The sequence below is a fragment of the Oryzias latipes genome, chromosome 13 (assembly GCF_053564925.1).
Source record: "Oryzias latipes strain Hd-rR chromosome 13, Olatipes_Hd-rR_3.1".
Lineage (NCBI taxonomy): Eukaryota > Metazoa > Chordata > Actinopteri > Beloniformes > Adrianichthyidae > Oryzias > Oryzias latipes.
Genome location: NC_136249.1, coordinates 31,783,281 through 31,801,948, shown reverse-complemented (window position 1 = coordinate 31,801,948; position 18,668 = coordinate 31,783,281). Strand labels below are relative to the sequence as shown.

At 38.1% G+C, this 18,668-nt stretch overlaps 1 protein-coding gene across 7 annotated transcripts in view; it reads left to right on the top strand.

The window, feature by feature from the left end:
• Nucleotides 1-18,668, top strand: part of map4k1 (mitogen-activated protein kinase kinase kinase kinase 1) — an 87,903-nt gene that overhangs the window by 39,241 nt on the left and 29,994 nt on the right. The gene's annotated exons all lie outside the window — the stretch shown is intronic.

The window sequence follows — 18,668 nt, the reverse complement described above, 5'->3', positions numbered from 1 at the left end:
TTGTCAGCTGGTTTTGAATCTGCCTGCGGTGGATTGGCGATGTGTTCACGGTGTACCTCCCCTTTGTCAAGTACTGGGATAGGCTCCAGCACCTCAATGATCCCTAAAAGGATTAAGTGAGTTTAGAAAATGGATGGATGGTTTTGACTCTGTTTATTTGTGAAGTTCGTAAAAAGTAAAAAGAAAAAAAACAAATTGTTCTGAGTCTTAAAGTAAATGTAAAAATACATTAAAAAAAAGATTGTCTAAGAAAAATTATCTTTTTATGTAGCAAATAATCATAGTTTAAGAAAACAGTGACTAAAAAATGTTTTTTCTTAAGATTTTTGTGCTTTATTGATAGAAAATCTGCCAATTGGGTAAAAATGTTTGACTTATTTTTTAGGGGCCTGTTTTTGCAGTGCAGTCAGCAGTTAAACAGGTTTTTCCTATTTATTATGAATGTGCAGAGGCTATAGCAGACTCATACAAGCGCTCACAGGCCAAAGTGCTCCATAATGCTTCACCAGTACAACTGAACACATTTTGGTATAGAAAAAGAAAGTCAAACGTAGACGTGTCCAGAATATTGTTGGCTATGGATTTATTTGGACATTTCTTCTTCTAACATACATATTGTTTGTTGTAAAGCATCTGGAAAGAAACTGGTGATTTGATGACGTACATTAGTTTGTTTTTTGGAGTTTGGTCACGTCTTCCATTGCCTCTGGAAGATTGGCGCCAATGCTTGGCAGCGAAGCCGCCATCAGTGCGTGAATGTTTGAATGGGACTGAGACTGTACACTGCTTTGGACCTGAATAGGAAGTCCATGAGTAATACTACTAACCGTCTTGTTTTCAATTAGTTTAAAGACCCAGTCCGGTCATCTTTTGGTCTATTTTCAAAGCGTTCTCAGTGGTCTTTTAATTATGATTATGCATTTTTTAGCCAACATTTTAAAAAACTCTTCCGTTTTCTAGGACAGTTTCTGCAGAGCAACAGGAGTTAATTTGAAATTCACCTCAGAGTTATTGGCGGGACCATAGACGGAGAGCAACCCTGCCCCCATTCCTGTAACCTATGAATGAGACCTTTCTATTTACCTAACATTAGCAGTACAACAAAAATTGCGAGCAATATTGGATCAGTCCAGTTGTACAGTTTTGAGCCAGATTGCAGTTTAGAGGAAAAAGAAGACGTACATAAAAGCTTGTGGCCTGCCCAGTGTACTGTCTAGGTCACAAAAACAATCTTTTTTCAAGCGACATAACTTAGCCTTCACCATGATTTTAATAAAGAAATACTTAGATATGGAATTTTGAGAAGTATGTCCTCCATCATGGGTAAAATGCTACAAGAACACCAAAAGCACAATTTTTTATCAGGGTGGGTTTTTTAATTAACTCTACCACTTTGTGTTTAAACCTGGTCTTCATTGGAGGAAAGGTTACAAGATTCAGAATTTGAGAAAGGTTTGATGGTTGAATAGAACCGATATTGACACATTGACATTGGTAACAGAGAAGAGCCAATAAAGTAAAGGCAACATCTCTCTGCTGCTGCTGAAAATGTGCAAATACCATTTGATAGTTCATCTTTGCAAATTTCTGGGATAACTTTTAAGTATATTTTTGTCCAGTTGAGACCTAAACATTTCAATTTTTTTTAACAAAAAGCTTGAATTTGTATAACAAGTTAAAAATATGAAATTACCTTTCAGGAGCTTTCAGATTGAAATGGTTTTTCAGAGATACAGAGCAGTTTCCCAGTTGACCAATCCTGTCCACACATGACTGGATTTTATTGTTTAGTTTTTACTGGAATGTAAAAAGTAGCCTTTGCTTCTTGTGCAGACACGCACACTGATCAATGCATATGCAGTTGCACCCCCACACACAGCACTGCATGCTGCTCGCCACGTGTTGTTTTTCTCTCAAATTTAGCAAAGGTTCCTGCTCTAAATGCCACACTTCTACATCAGCAGCAGTCCTTAGAGTGCAGCTCTTTCATTTAAACCTTGTTTTAGTGATTAAAGCAGCAGATGTTTTCTACTGAAGGATGAGTAACAAACTCCACTCATAACTCAGCAGACCACTGATGATTTGCAGATACTGATACTTAAAATCCTCAGAACGCTTAAGATTGTATTGTATTTAGAGAACGATGAAAGAATATTGTTCAATTGTATGTGCAAAAGCAGTTATTGATCTCTTTAACAACAACTGAAGCTGTACATGAAGTAGCTTTTTCACGTTCTCTACAGTTTCTAAAAAACACTCAAAACACTTCAGAAAACAACAAATTATTTGAATAAACAAATCCTGTAAATGATTATTTATGAACATAGAAGTTTGCGGGTGTTTTGTCTTGGTTAAAAGATTTTTGTCCATATGTAGGGCCATAAGGACCTGTAACTGTACATGAAGCAAGTTAGCGTTTCAGAAGAATTTTGCTTTTCTGTGTTTAAATATTATCAATGGTTTCTCGTCAAATTTATTTACAATTGTTGAGAAATAATGTGATATTTTATAATCGCATGATGGCATGAAATCTTTATGAAGTCTTAAGCTGACTACTGTGGGTCAGATGACCCTGCTTCAGCTAAAGACATCTCTGGTTGTACCATTATTTGAACATTGGAGCTCTGAAGCTACATATACACTGGTTATTTGACACCCAAGAATCTGCGTTTAGCCCATTGTGTTTACGGTGGACAAGTAGAGAGGGGCTGTTTTCTAGCATATCTCCACCACCTATAGTCAGAAGAGGCATGGTGCCAAATGCCAAAGCGGTACAGATCTGGTGAATTTTGCTCCAGGCTTTTTCTTTCAAAGTTACATTCCATTAAATGAAAAACTTTGGTGTTGTAGAATTTCAAATTGGCAGGAAAAACACAATTATTAATGTCTCCTCTATAATTAATATTCAAACGGTTGGCACCTCCATGAATTAGAAAAGACACTACACACGTTTCACTAACAAATCCGAGTCCATGATTGGTCAAAGTTTGATCTGGTTTAGCTTTTAACGTACGTTCAGTAGCTGTACGTCTTGCACGTGGAGCAAAACCGGTTGTGAGCGTAGTCATAAAAACTTCCCTAGGCGTGTGAATGTGAGTTTTGAGCATGGATGGCCGAAACACGCATTTACACACCTTTACACGCCTTTACATAGACTTCATCTGAAGTGGTTGCTTGAATGCGCATTGCTGAGGGCAGTGTTAACGTTATTTTGGGTTTTTTAGGTAGTGGCTGTTGTCATCTGTCAGTCCGTTGGTGGCAGCTCCAGAAAAGCATTTGAAACCCTGTTCAGGATCTACAAACACCCTGAGGATATTAATAAAGCGGTCACATCAGACCACATATATTTCCATCAACTAAAATGAGACCGAGAACAAGTAGATGGCACATGCAGATGTACTAATGTTGCTGTTTTTCTTATTTTGAGTCTATTTACTGAAGATGCAGACAATGATGTGGCCAATATTTAACCACATCTGTCCAAGCATTTTAGCAAACATGGATTTTATAATCAACTACTGGACATCAGAAATTCCTGTCAGTGGACTAAAAAGAATGTTATTCTTTTTCTTTCAGTTTTAAACTGACCATAAATTAGAGCATTTGGAGAATTTCTTGGTGCTAAATTGTTCTCGTCTTGAATTTTCTTCTGTGTTCAGTGTTGATAGTAATCTGTTGAATGTATCCAGGTAAGCATTTTACAAAGTGAGCGTTTGATATGAAGGATTATCACACACCCATTCTAATAAAAATTGTGTTTTTGGTGTTTTTTTTTTTTAAATGTTCTTGTAGCATTTCTCTCATGATGGAGGAGGTTTATAAAAAATGTAAGATTAAGACAGTGTTTCTGAGTATTTGTTTATTCGAATTGGGATGAATCAGGTGCAGACGAAAAGATGTTTGAAAAAGCTCACAGTTGTGACGTAGAAACTGAAATAAACGAGCCAAGGTTTCCCTGCTCTGCTCCAAGTCTGATATATCTCACATGTCTTCGATCCGGTTCTCCGAGTCCCTAAACCCCATGATTAAGGGGGGGAATTCTGTATACTAAAATCCAAGAAGTTCGATAGAAATTTTCTCTAGAGTTGTGGGTGGGAAGGTTGGCGCAGAGCAACCCTGGCCCCCTTACCATCACTGTTCTGTGTACGCTCTGTCCTGCTAGCTTACAGCCCCTCACACCCTCAACCTAACATTAGCAGTGCAAATAAACAAGCGAGCAATATTGGAGCTATCCAGCCGTACGGTTATGCACCAGGTGCCAGTTCAGACGAGAATGGTGTCGTACATGGATCTAGTCATCTACAAGTGTCTGCATCAGAGTGGAGTGAAGGAGGATGGTTGTGGCCCGCCGATTGTATTTTCTATGTCACAAATACAAACTTTTTCCAACTGCATTTTTTTTCATCTTCTCCTGGTTTGAATAAAGAAATACTCAGAAATGCAATTGTAATCTTAATTTACTTAATAAATGTGTCCCGCATCATGTGAAAAATGCCACAAGAACATGTTGAAAACGCAAAATTCATCGGAGTGGTTTTTTAGATAACAAAACATTCCTATTTATGTCAGTTTTTCTGCTTAATGATCTATATGATTTTAAAATTACCTTGTGCAATTTTAAGATGTTAAACGGCAGATTGGCATCCAAACAGCTGACATAGTTTCCATGCCAAGTTGCTTTTCAACATTTAGTTGCCCTGATCTTCACGTCCATCACACGACTATGGTTTAGTGGTTTCAGTTTCTCTAAAACCTACACATCATATTAGGAATCTGGGTGTTATCATGAACTCTGACTTAAGCTCTTACAGTTCCAATAAAATGTAAGGATTTTCCCTTTAAACACAATAGCAGAATCAAACACATTTTGTCTAAACCAGACCTAGACTAACTTATTCAGGTTAATTCAGATTAATGGTCTCTTCTCTGGACTCTGCAAATGTGCTGTAAGGCAGTTCAACCAGAACACAGTTGTTTGGGTCCTGAAAACCAGGAAGTACGACCATATCAGTCTTTGTCCTCACATCTTTGAACTTAACTTCCTGTTGCTTGGGCCATAGACATCAAAGCTGATCTGCTTTTGCTCGAGTCTTTTTGTGGTTTAACACCAAAGTATGTTGCTGACACGTGGTCCCACATGAACCACCTTGGACCCTGAGAAACTCAGACCTTCTGCTGTGCCCCAAATCACTAAAATGTTCAAAAGCAGAAGCTTTAAAAATGCAGTTTGAAAAAGATTGTATTTGTGACACACATCACATATGCTGGTGGGCTTGTCTGAGCTGGCATCTGGGTCAAAACTGGACGGCTGGATTGCTCCAATGTTGCTCGCCGTTTTTGTTGCACCGATAACGCTAGGTTGGGGGTGTGAGGGGCTGTAAGCTAGCAGGGGGAGTGTGTAAACAGAGAACTCTCAGCAATAGGTAGGGGAAGATGAGAGGGTGTTGCTCAGCACAAGCGGTGCCACCCACAACTCAGAGGTATATTTCTGAGCTACTGCCGCTCTGCAGAAACTATGTCCTAGAAAGCCACACAGGTTTTTAGATTTTTGGCTAAAAACTGCCTAATCATAACTAAAAGACCACAGCAAACGCTTTGAAAATAGATCAAGTCTTTAAGAGCTTACAGTTATTGCTGTTAAGATGTTTTTCCTGCAAAACAAATCTAGTACCAGGATGGCACATTTATAACAAAAAAAAAAGCTGTAGGTCAGAAATCCTGCACACACGCTGCTTTTTATCCATTCTGCAAACCGCTTTGCTGTATCATTTGTTTAGTAAAACTTAAAAGAACAGAAATATTTTTACAAGTAAATGAAAAACATGTTGAAACTTTTGCTTGAGATTTTAAGATTCTGCATTGTCCAATATTTTCGTTAAATGTGTGCAGATTTTAAGTAATTTCATCTTATGAATTAACATGTCTTAACAATTTTTTAAACTCCATACAAGTGCATAATAGAATTTTAAATCATTGACTAATGCGTTCCTTTTATGCTGCTTCTTGTAACTATTGTAAAAAACTGCTTCATAGGTATTTTTTTTTGTTGTGTGAAAACTTCTTTTAGTTATTAACCAAAAAAAGGTTTGGAAATTGAAAAAATACACTGGCATTGAAGGAAATCTGATAAATTACATCCTGAATCAAATTATTTCTGGACTTTGGTTGTGATATTGCATTTAATGAACACATTTTAGCTGTGCACTGATGCTCATTCAGTCAGGCTTGGTACATTCCCTGAATATGTTTAGAATGATAAGAAGAAGAAGTTGGGTGGTGTTAAATATTTTATTTTGAACGGAACCTTTCCCTCTATTGTTTAGTCTCCTATCTCGGAAAAGATGATGTTGTCTTTTTAGGGCATAATCTGATACCTTTTGGGTTTACAGAGTAAATATAACCTAGCAGTAGAAGAGTTTTCACCCTTCTTTCTGGACACCATGGTCAGGTTTTAAGTTAAAACTTTAAGCAAACTACCTTTTACAACATATAAGTAGAACAATTTTTTCTTAAAGAAAGGAGATGAAGTTCACAGATAAACAAGTCCGTGTCTTGGATGGAATTTCAAAGATGCACGCAGAGAGATTTTATTTTTGCAGTTCAAAAACCAGCCAGGGCAGATTCTTTTTGTCTGTTCTTATTTGTTCCAACTCCCACGTGATCTTTTGGAGAGGTCTTTGCGTTGACATTTCCAGAAAAGAACATTTTCTTACTAGCCAAACCAGTTATGAAGACTTAACTTCCTAATTTCTTGTGGTGCATGAACTGAGCAGAAAGCAAAAACCCTGATGGGTTTGTGGCTGGTGGGGCTTTGATGTGAAACTATTCCTATTTTGCCCCTCCTTTAGCAAACCTTTAAAGACTTTTTGATTTTTCTATTGAAGATTATAAAGGAGTCTGCCCTTGAGCTTTATTAATTAGGTTTATTTCCTAGCACCTTTTATATCTACAACACAAATCGCTTTACTTCATGTGTCAAGATAAAGATAGGGTGGAGATTACAGTGATTTTTCACTATAACACAGGTAAACCTTTTGCAATTTAACCTATTTTTATTAGTGCAATTTTGCATACTTTTTTTTACAGCATATGTGGTTCTGCATCCTGATTGGCTATAAACTACTGTCAATCAATCTACTCTCCTGTCTCCTGTTCAGAATCGCAAATTCTGTAACTGTATAAATCTGGCCCTTTTTATCTATGAAGGTTGGAAGTTTAAACGAGAGAAACATGGGAAAAAGTTCATGTCTGTCCAAGAAAAGTGTGAAGGGAAATTCAAACTAAGGATGAATACTTCACATTTTTCACCAATCATGGGTTACCTTGAGGAAACCGTGTACTTTAGTTAGTTTGGTTCATTTATCTTTTAGGCTGGTATTTTATTTTTGCAAAGATAAGTGTTCTAAGTATGTTCATCGAAAAAGACAAAGAGATAAGCACCTCAAAGTAGGGCTCGGCGATATGGCCTAAAAATTCTTATTAAACTCATTTAATTCACACGGAATGAAAAAGGATTCACAAAGTGAGCAGATCAACAAGGTCCCGAGTTACTTTCGGCTGGAAAGACGAAAGGCAAAAACAAAAAAATCAAAATGAACATTGGACTTAAGCAAAACTGGAATATTCTTCCACTCGTGCTTCACTGACTCCGATTTTGTTTTTTTTATTCGATTTCCGATCCCCCCCCCCACACACACACACACTTAAGGAAAGCAATAAGTACAAACGGCAGACAACTTAAAGCAAATTTTGTTTTTATTTAATCAAACGCAAGACAAATGTAACCACCCCATTTCTGGGATGAATAAATAAATGAACACACTCTTGGAATCAAAGTCCCAGCTGTGTTTTAAGTCACACTTTGTAGTCTAGACTAAAGGTAGACAAACATTCACCTTGAGAGTAGCACCATTTTCCAAAGGATTACTAATACAGTTCATATCTGGGATCAAAGTTTTAATTAAATTAACAAACCCCGTCTTCTCCACGGTATATATGGGTACCATGTCTTTGGCCATATGCAAAGCGACCGCTTCGGTCGCTTTTCTCCACCGTGCCCCTTTCGTATGGATTGGGTACCGCGCCCCGGTATTGAACGAGCCCCGGGGCAACGTTCTTCAAGACCGCAGTAACCGTAAGACCTGACCTCAACGGTTCTGCTATCGGTACTGGACAAGTTGCACTAATTTTAATTTTATAAAGTAGAGCTGTGACGGTGTGGGATTTTTGATCACCGTGGTGATGAAGCAGCAGGAGTCGCGGTCAACCGCACCCCGCATGGCCCCCCGCCCGCGCCACCGCCAAACACAAAATCCCCCAGGCGGCCGTGTCGCAAATGAACACAATTCATAATTGCAACACAGTATTCTTTATTAATAAATAACAGTAACAACAAAACACAAAAACTTGATTTAGTTATTTTTTTAAATCGCCCATAACAAAAAAATTGAATTAATTCATTCAATCAATTTTTCACCCAGGCCTACCTCAAAGGTTCTACATTGAGAATAATCTGTTAAAAAAATCTCAAAACCCACTCCGATCATCTTTTGTTTGCAGAGGTCGACCTCTAATCAGAAGATCGCATGGTTGGTTCCTGTCCTGCCTGCCTATGTGTCAGTGTCTTTGGGCAAGACACAGAACCCCACAATGCTCCTGGTGCTTATATCAATGGAGCTGCCATTGGTGTGTGAATGTTTGTATGCTGGTAAATGGGACTGTGACTGTAATTTACTTTGGGCCTTCTAAGAAGGTAATAAAGGGTTTATATAAGTATTCATCGTTTTTAACTAAGCGTACCCTGTGGTCTTTTAATTATGATTACGAAATGCAGTTTTTAGCCAAAAAAAATAAACTGTTGTTGTCTAGGACATAGTTTCTGCAGAGCGGCCGCAGTACATTAGAAATTCACTTCTAAGTTGTAGGCATGACTGTTGGCACAGAGCCCCCCCCCTCCCCATTGTGAGGAGCTCTCTATTTACGCACTCTCCTGCTAGCTTACAGCCCCTCACACCCCCAACCTAACATTACAAGAACAACAAAAATTGGCGAGCAATATTGGATCTATCCATTATACAGTTTTGATTCCAGTTCAAATGAGGAGAAAAAAGACGTACATGGATCTATTTACCTACAAGTCAGAATGAAGCGGAGCAGGGAGCTTGTAGCTCGCCCATTGTATTATCTACATGGCGAGTACAATCTTTATAAAGCTGAATTTTTTTTGTCTGCTCCTTTTTCACAACAATTTAAAAAGAAATACTCAGAAATTACATTTTCATTTTAAATTCTTGTATACATTTGTCCTCCATCAAGAGAAAATGCTACAAGACACCAATAAACACCATTTTATTTGGAGTTCGTTGTAATTATTTTACCATTACAGTGACATAGATAACATTGTTTCTTTAAAGAACCACTCCAATGAAAATGGCATTTTGGGTGTTTTTAACATGTTCTTATAGCGTTTTTCTCTTGATGGAAGACGTATATAAAATAATTTAAGATTTCTTTATTCTAATTGTGATGGATCAGCAGCAGACAAAAACCCACAGTTTGAGAAAGATTGGGTTTGTGACGCAGCAACTGACTTTTACCACAAAAGTCTCCCTTCTCTGCTATAATTCCAAATCCTCCACTTGAAGACAAATAGATCCATTATAACATCTTCATTTTCCCCTTCTGAGCTGCCATCTGGCTTTAAACTTGTATGGCTGCATTCAATATTGCTCGCCGTTTTTCTGTCGCGTCAACGTTAGCTTGGGGTTCCGAGGAGCTATAGGTTAACGGGAAAGAGTGTAAACAAAGGCATGTTGGAATATCAACGTGGGGCTACTTCCACGCGCACAACCAAGAGGCAAATTTCTGATAATGTCCTGCTGTGGTATGAAAAACAACACAGGTTTTTACATTTTTATTAAAAACTGCATAATGTCAATTAAAAGACCACCGGGACACTTCTACAACAGAAAAAAAATGTAGTTGGTGGGACTTTAATGACTTTGTCAGGTCAGACTGCATTTGTGCTGCAAAGCAACCAATAATAAACGGCTCATTTTCAAGTGGAATTTTACAGTTTTGTTCATCAAATAAGTCACAAGGTTTAGAAAAAGTCAGCTTTTTAAATTTCTTTAATTGAATGTATTTTTTTTCACAGCTCCACCTGCGGTACTTCAGCATTTATTTATCAAACTAGTTTTGACCACATTACTCCACCAGTACCTCACGGTGTGGAAAATCTAACAGCTTTGCCCTCACATAATCCTGTTGTGTTCGTTTACTATAAAAACAAGAATTTTGTAAGCAGAGATCTAATCTGGATGTTTGACATTTGAAGAAGTTCATTTCTATGTGCGCAGTCGTGTCTAATCAGAGGTTGATGACCAACGGAGCTTTTCTCTTTCCTCTTCTCAAATGGGCCTTTTTCAAGTTAGTTTTTTTTTATAGCCAGTGCTTACTTTTATTCAGTAACTGCAGATTTGTTCACTGTTACCCACAATTATTTTTTAGAAAATCATTCTGACATTTCAAAAAATCTTTGTATCAGTTTTCCACAATTATGAAAAACAAGTTATAATAAGACAAAACCCCATTGGAGTGGTTGGCATCACTATGGTGACCAAACTTCTGAAGCAACTTATAATCTGCCACTAGTTTTGTTCAAATTTAGTCCCTGTTCAAATCCTTAAGCAGTGTTAGGCTTTGAAAGATTTAAAAGTAGAATTTGGTAGTATTTTCTGTGGACGATCTTGATGATTATCTTATATGTCAGCTTCTGTCTGCATGACAGAGGGAGATGGAAGAAGTTTTTTTATCTTTACATTAAATAAATTATTGTAAGGTGGAAAAGTTGAGAATTTAGCTGGAAAGCAAACTTTTGACCTCTGGATTGAAGCTCAGTTGAAAGCTAGAGTAACTAAAGCTACACCAAGTCCCCCCATACAAAATCAACTTTTTGAGCTTTAAAGTGCATTATAATGTTTATTCCTCATGAAAAACAACCCAAAAGTGGTATTTTGATCTGTTGAGCACAAGCCCCTCCAAATCCATGAAAACGAACGGGTTCTTCCATTTGTACGTATACGTAATTGAGGAACATCTCTTTCCTGAGAGTCTACACTACCAGGCTAACACACACACCCACTTTCTTGGCTAATAGCCTTCCTTTTTCTATGCACAATATGCACATCCATATTTGCAAAAGTTTGGATGTTTGTTTTAGTGGACGAAACACAGACATTCTTCCGAGGCAGACTCTAGCTGGGTTGACGTCATGAAATGGGCGGCACCCACAAGGAGGGCAAGGCGGTGCCTCAGAGATCATGTTGTCTTGCTTTCAAGTAGGAAAATGAGCTGCGAAAATAATTCATATTTCATAAATAATTTGTTCAATAGTGTGCCAAATTTAATATATATTATCATATATATGGATAGAGGTTACTCTGAAAGGCTTTATAAATACACGATATAGGCAAACTATGCAAAAAAAGATTACTTATACTCTGAAAAATACAGTAGTAAAAACACTTAAAGCCTAATATATATATATATATATATATATATATATATATAAATAAATAAAAATTTATTTTTTATTTTTTCCCCTTTTATCTCTGGATGTATTCAAAAGTCATAAAAACTGAGATGGAAATGGATTTTTATGATTTTTTTTTCCATTACATTTTAAATTTATGTTGAAATCGTGTGCAAATGGGGTGTGGTCATTTGATTGGCAGGTGAGCATGGGGCACATTTGTCTTTTATTTGCCTGTTTTTTTTAAAAAGCTGAGATGTCATTTGCGATCTTCTTTAGCGTTTGCCAGAGATGATTGGAGAGCCAAAACTGTGTCTTAAAATCAGCTAAATCAGTTGTCCATCTCTTACACTGAAGGCTAAGCCACTGATTTATTTGCTTCAGTGTATTTCTTTTTGTGGTGTTTTTTTCATTTATGTCCTTTCACAACATTTTCTTGACATTAGAGTTCTTGGTATCTGGGCTTTGATTACCTCAGATTTGATGGAGTTTCTTGCAACCTTGTGAAGACATTCCTCCTGTTACCGTAAAAGCCCGGTTCTCCTTATCTGATGTGGGTTGTGCTACTAAGGTGTTCTACATCGTGGTGCAACTCTACTTTCAGGCATGTCGTCCCGAAGAAGCTTTGTGCTGCACCTGGTGTTGTGTGAGATCAACCTCAGATGCAAAGTGAAGACTGCAGATTGAGGAGGCAAAGAACTCAATAAACCTGTCCTCAGAGATGCGTTAAACTGTGGTTTTGTGCAAATGTAAATGTGTGCTTTGCTGTCAATATGCTTGCATTATGGTTGGTTTTTAGCTTTATTCAGCAAATAAATAAATTAGGATACAACTGAAGAACCAAAGGCTACAGTTTGTCTGGTATTTGGTGAAAAGGGGTATTTGAAAAGAACTGTACATAAAACTGTAATAAATATTAAACAAAGGGATGATAATCTACTGTTTTTGCTCAGTAAAGTTTAAAATACTGTTGCTAGTTTTGGTGTGAGTTTGTGCACCAGCTTTAAAAAGTTATTTGGTGAAGAGCTCAGACTAGCTCAGCTATTGGTTTCTGTTATTTTGATGTTTTTTTGCGTCCATCTTCTCGTCTTTTGTCTGTTTTGTGCATTTTCTTTTCTATTTCTGGTCTTCCTGTTTCCTGTTCAAAGGTTAGGAGTAATTCATGTTTGATTTCCGTTGAATGAGTGCGTCTTGGTGTTAACGTCACAGTTTAGAGCAGATGTAAAAATGTCAGGTTAATATGTGAGAAATATTTTATTTGAAAAAACTTTAAATTTAAAAAAAAGAACAAGATTAGTGAGCTGGATTACTGAAGCATAGTTTACAGTCGGTATACTTGTGATTTGCATAACCTCAAACCCACTGCTGCCTTTAGCCCGCATGCTTTGACTATTTTCCTGACTTTGACTTCTTGTTTATGAACTGACATGATTATGTGAGTTTTCAGCTCCTGCAGAGGTAGTCCAGCTTCACCTGTGCTGCTGACTCCACCTCCTTCAGAGCTGATTGAGGCTTTACTTTCCACCAAATATCAGGTTGGGAGGGGAGGTTTAAAAGCTCCCAGAAACCCCTTCTCCAGTGGGAGCTCAATTCCTTGGGAATCCGTGCTTGGCCCTGCTGTCTATCTTAACCTAGAAAGCCTGGCTTTTGTTCCACCAGGTGGTTCATTTTCAGTTTGGTTTTCTCTATCTTCTATTTGATAGTTTTTCATTTAAGTAGTTGTATCTTAAGGTATATTTTCCTGCTTTGAAATACCTTAGAATGTATGTGGATTTTAAGACATTGCCACCCTCGGTTTTGTCCCAGTCATTTGAGTTTATTAGTTTTGTATTGGTCCTTTCATCAGTCACCTCACAGTTTCAACCCTTTCTTAATGTTACCTATATTTCTCAGTTTCCCCCCGTTAAGGGATGTAACAGAAACACATTTTTTAAGTACAATTTTGTCTCTATCTGACTCCGATCTGGAATAACAGACGTGTTCTTTCCAATGAACTTTAGTCTTGTTAGTCCAAAGAAAGGCTTCTGAATTGTGGTGAAGACTGGTATGTGTTCGCTCAGAACAGTGCCAGGTCAACACACTTTCACACATCTGAATTAGGCTACATTCACACTGCAGGGCTTAATGCTCAATTTGGATTTATTGAAAAAATCTGATTTTTTTTGCAAGACCGTTCACATTTCCAAGTAATTCCGAACTTTTGTGATCTACAGTGTGACCGTGAAACGACCCAAAATTGACCCGCATGCGCAGAAGAGTACTCAACGGTGAACGACGTCACTCGTTTGCGGAAGTAGCTAACGTTAACATGGATGCCAACAACAGTGTTGTCAACAGTGGAGCTCTTTTTTCATTAATAAATTTATTTTGACAAAGGAGCCAGCACAATAAAAATCTTCTCATTTTTAAGAAGGCATTGGAGCCAGGATCATCTGTACCCACTCTTGTGGAATGGGAATGTGTATGTGTAGGGTCCGCACGCGCCCCCGCGTTTGTGTAAGAGAGAGGAGGAGAGCGCGTGCAGCCGGAGAGAATGGGGGGGGGGGGGGCAGTGTGGGAGCGCATTCATGTTGTCTGTTACGGAGGAAGGACAACGGTAATAAAAGAAGGTTTCCCCCAGAATAGATGCTATGGACTCTTTCCCAACCCGTTCTGGAGAATTCTGGAGAATCTAAGGGTCAGAACAGGGAGGAGGAGGAGGATCCGCCTTGGGTCCCCCGCGCTTCTGATCACGGTCGGAAAGGGGAGAAAGAAAAAAAAAAGTAATCGCGGGAAATGTTCAACACCACGCTCGGCCATTTAACTTAACATAAGATAAAGTTAAGGTAAATTAGGTGGGACGCTGGCGTCAAAATGACAAAAATGAAACAATTAGAGTGTACATTGTGTGGACTGTTAGAATTACCTTAATTCCGTAAACGATCAAAGAGTTAGAATAGTTCGAACGATGTTTTGTTATTTCATGTCGCCCATGATGTCTCTGATATTAAAGGGTCAGAGAGTTTAAGGCCTAGTGCCATGACTCAACCTCAGGATGTCGATTGAACGAAAGTGAACCTTCACAGACAGTTTATAGAACAACACAACAAACTATCCATCGAATGTTCGTGAGAATTGTTTAGATACTTCCGCCTTTCTGTTGTTTTACCAACATTGTATGGCAGTAAAAGTACAACCAATGTACCTATAAAAAAAGAGCCCAAATTAATAATGAGAAACTGGTGTTATTGTCATTTTTTTGTCAACTGGACAAAAAATGTGTTGACAAAAGTGTTGAAAATGTCTTTCCATTAAAACAGACCTACTGAAATAAACCCTTTGACTGAAACAATCGTGAAAAGAAGTTTATTGATTTCAAGATTTTTTATCTGGTTTCAATTTCTAAGTTTCTTGTTTTCTCTGTTTGCCCTTTAGCATTAAGTTGGTGAAATTTCAGTTATTTCTTGTTTAAAGGAAGTGAGCAGGGTTCACTTCTTTTTTTTTCCATGATCTTAACGTTTAAAGCTTGAGTGCAGTCATGTGTCTTCACTGAGCTCAGTCGAGGGGAAACACCTCTGCATAGATGATCGGTAGAAACTCAGTCTGGTGCAGAAGTTTTCATCTTCAGTCCACGGCCTCTGATGAGACGGTTCACTTTGCCATTGTTTACTTGTTTACTGCGGGGCGTCTTTCCTTTCTGTGACCGGCCTGGTGTCCCACACAGTGACACACAAACGCACCCAAAGACCTCAGCAGTAGAATGGAGTTTCCATTACTGCTGGATGCCTTTTAGTACAAAGTTGTTGTTTTTTTTTTTTTTTTTTTTTTTTTTGGGGGGGGGGGGGGGGGGGTCTTCAATAGTTCTTGTCATGGCTTTCCACTTGATACTTTCCTAAAATGTTTGCATAGCTCCATTTAATGAAGGAAAAATTATTTTCATGGTTGCCGTGTTAGCCGATAGTCTTCACTCTGATAGTGAGTTTCTGTAGAATTGATAAAGATTGGATTATTTCTTGCTAAAAACCACAGTTGTAGTCAACTGAATTCAAACTTGGTTGCAATGCTCGTGTTTTTAGGCCTTGACTAATATGTTCAATTTATTGAAATTAACACTAAAAAGTTTTATTTGCTTTTTTATTGCTAAAAAATTAATAAAAGCAACAAGAATTAAAGTTTCCATGCAGCTGTAAAGCTCTTATGTTTTTCTTTTTATTTGTGTGTTTATAATGATGGACTGGCCAACCATCTGGTCAACCATTGAGGCTAAACTTGGCCTTTTCGCAACAGTGGCAAGGATAGGCTCCAGCAAATCTGTGATCCTTGAACACAATTAATCCCCATTACACCCTGCAATCTTACATATTGCATATATCAGATTAATTGCAATATTTGCTTTTTGTCTCAAAACTAAGGACTTCTTTTCTTTTAGAATGAAATCCACAGTGGACCTGTTGTGAGTGATTCCCATTTAGCTAAAAATTTGAAGTCCAATTCCGATCATCTTTTGGTCTATTTTCAAAGCATTCCCAGTAGTCTTTTAGTTATGATTGTCATTTTTAGCCAAAATTTAAAAAAACTGTTGTTTTTTAAAACAGAGCAGCAGAAGTTCACGAAGGGGGGGTCTGAGGGCAGGGATGCCAGTTTAGTTTATTCAGTTTGTTAGTTCAATTTAGTATTTTCCTATTGAATTCTATGTATTCATGATCCTTTTGATTTTATGTTTTACTTTTTCAATTACCGATACGAAGACCATCGAGACGACTGTTGTTGTGAATTTGGGCTATACAAATAAAATTTAATTGAATTGAGTTTATCTCAAATTCATCGCTGAGTCGTTGGCGCAGATTAAGCCCATCCCCTTACCATTATTCATCTGTTTAAACGTTCTCCTGCTAATTTACAACCCCTCACACCATAATCTAACATTACTGGTGCAACAAAAAATGGCAAACAACATTACAGCTATCCAGGTGTGCAGTTTTGAGCCAGAGACCAGCTCAGACGAGGAAAACCAAGGCGTAGTTGTGTACAAGCAGATGCGTCGGAATGGAGCGGTGCAGGAGGCATGTGCAGCATATGTTCTTCAAACAGCAATTTTTTTTATCTGTTCCTGATTCTCATCAATTTAAATAAAGAAATACTCAGAAAAGTACATTTAATCTTAATTTCTTTTATATGTCCCCCATGAAAAAAGTGCCATAAGAACGTGTTGAAAACGTGATTTTCATTGGAGTGGGTCTTTATAAAAATCAATAAAATGTATCGCTACTTTATAGAACTACATTAGTAGTTCATCAAATCCTTTTTTGGTTGCCCTTTAATGTATTCTAGTGTTTTTGGAGCCATCAAATGAATCGTAGGGTATGTCCGAATTCCCATCTTAACCCCTATATTGTGCGTTCACCATTTTGTAGTGCTGTCCGACTCTACAATTCCAAAATTGTGTGCCCTGGAAATTTCCCAGAAGTCTTTGTGAAAAACCAGTGTGCATCGACTCTAACTAGATCGGCGAATATAGACCACAATGCATTGCGTCGGAACATTTTTACTAGAAAAATTTATTTACATGTATTTTTTGATAAGCCATCAAGGTTTTATCTTCAGAAGACAGTGGACTAATTAATAATCGTCGCAAAAAGGCTCATTATAATTCAATTCTAACTTCGTGAGATTGATGACATCACATCAGCCTTTTAAAAAAAAAAGTAGTGAGCATGGTGTCCGAATTGCTTTTAAAATTCCCTGCACTACATATTGCCGTACTATATAGTTTTTAGTGGTTACGGTGGCAATTCGGACACAACCATAATGTTGTAAATCCAGAGCAAAATGGAGAACTTACAAGCATTTTTATTTGTATTGTGGCAACGTCTAAATTTCTGTGGATGCCATTTAAAAATGTGTGCGTACAAATTTACGATGGCACTAAGTTTAAGCTGAGTACCTCCTACAGTTCAATGAGGAAAGCGATGGAGGAAAGTGCAGTTGATTGACCACCCCCTTACTTCAACTTTCCACTTTAATGTGAGTGGTAGAGCCTAAACGCCAACTGCAGAACATCAGCTGCCGTTGACATGACGATGCCGAAGGTTGACTTCCTTTGAGAAAGCAAATGTCCTTTTCCAAGCGGAGGTGGACGCTGAAGGCCATCCAGCCAGTGTTAAAATAAATTCATAGTGACACAGGAGTGAATGACACATTCATCGTTGTTTGGTATAGATCTGTCGTAACTATCGAGCTGATTCACCTCCCTTCTCTTCAGCCTGTGGACAGCAGGCCATACTGTTTTAAAACTCCCTCTCTGAGGCAGTGGAGTTTCCATTTCGCTTTGAGCAAGCGCTCCTGCCCCGACTGATCTTGTGTTATATACAGACTAACTTTGAGACTACTGCGTGGGGTGAGAGGGGACCTCTGACTGTCTGTGTTCCTACTATTTAACATAAAGTAAAAAATCTGTTCGGTTCTTTCTAAGAGGGAATGTGTGGTTGATAAATTTGCATTGAAAACTGCAGGAAACCTCCCTGGAACTGCCTCCCTAAAATCTGTAAACCTCTGGGAAAGATGACATAAAATAGTGGAAAATACCTGTGACATCCACCCATCCTTTTTTCAGCTTCTGTTGGGCGAAGGCGGCGTACACGCTGGATGGTTGGCCAATCCATTGCAGGAGCCCTTATTGGGACAAAATCTCAAGGAAAAAGATTCACCAAACGATAGGGAGATGTGTATTTCTGTTTTAAGATTTTATCTTCCCTGTGTTCAATGTTGGGTTTGTAGCCTTTCCTTACCATTACCATTTCTCTTTCTGTTCTTTTCAGAAAATGGTCAGATCTGCAATAAATGGAGGTGGTCTCTAGAGCCTCTTTTCCACTGGTCTGATCCGGTCCAGTCTTGTATTTTGAGTGTATACAGTAAAAAATGGACCTGTTAAGCTAGACCGAATCGTACCATTTCTGGGCCCAAATGGTCCAAAATGGAACAGACTGTTTAGGGCGGAGATGCTATTGAAACCTGCTGATTGGCTGAAGGTCATTACGACAAAAGAAAGCTCCAAGAAAGTGGCTATATTCCTCTTCGCCTCCCACAATCTTCTTTCAAACATCAAATGCTTTGTATGTATGTTTGCCTTACCCCGCATGCTGCGATGGTCCAACTT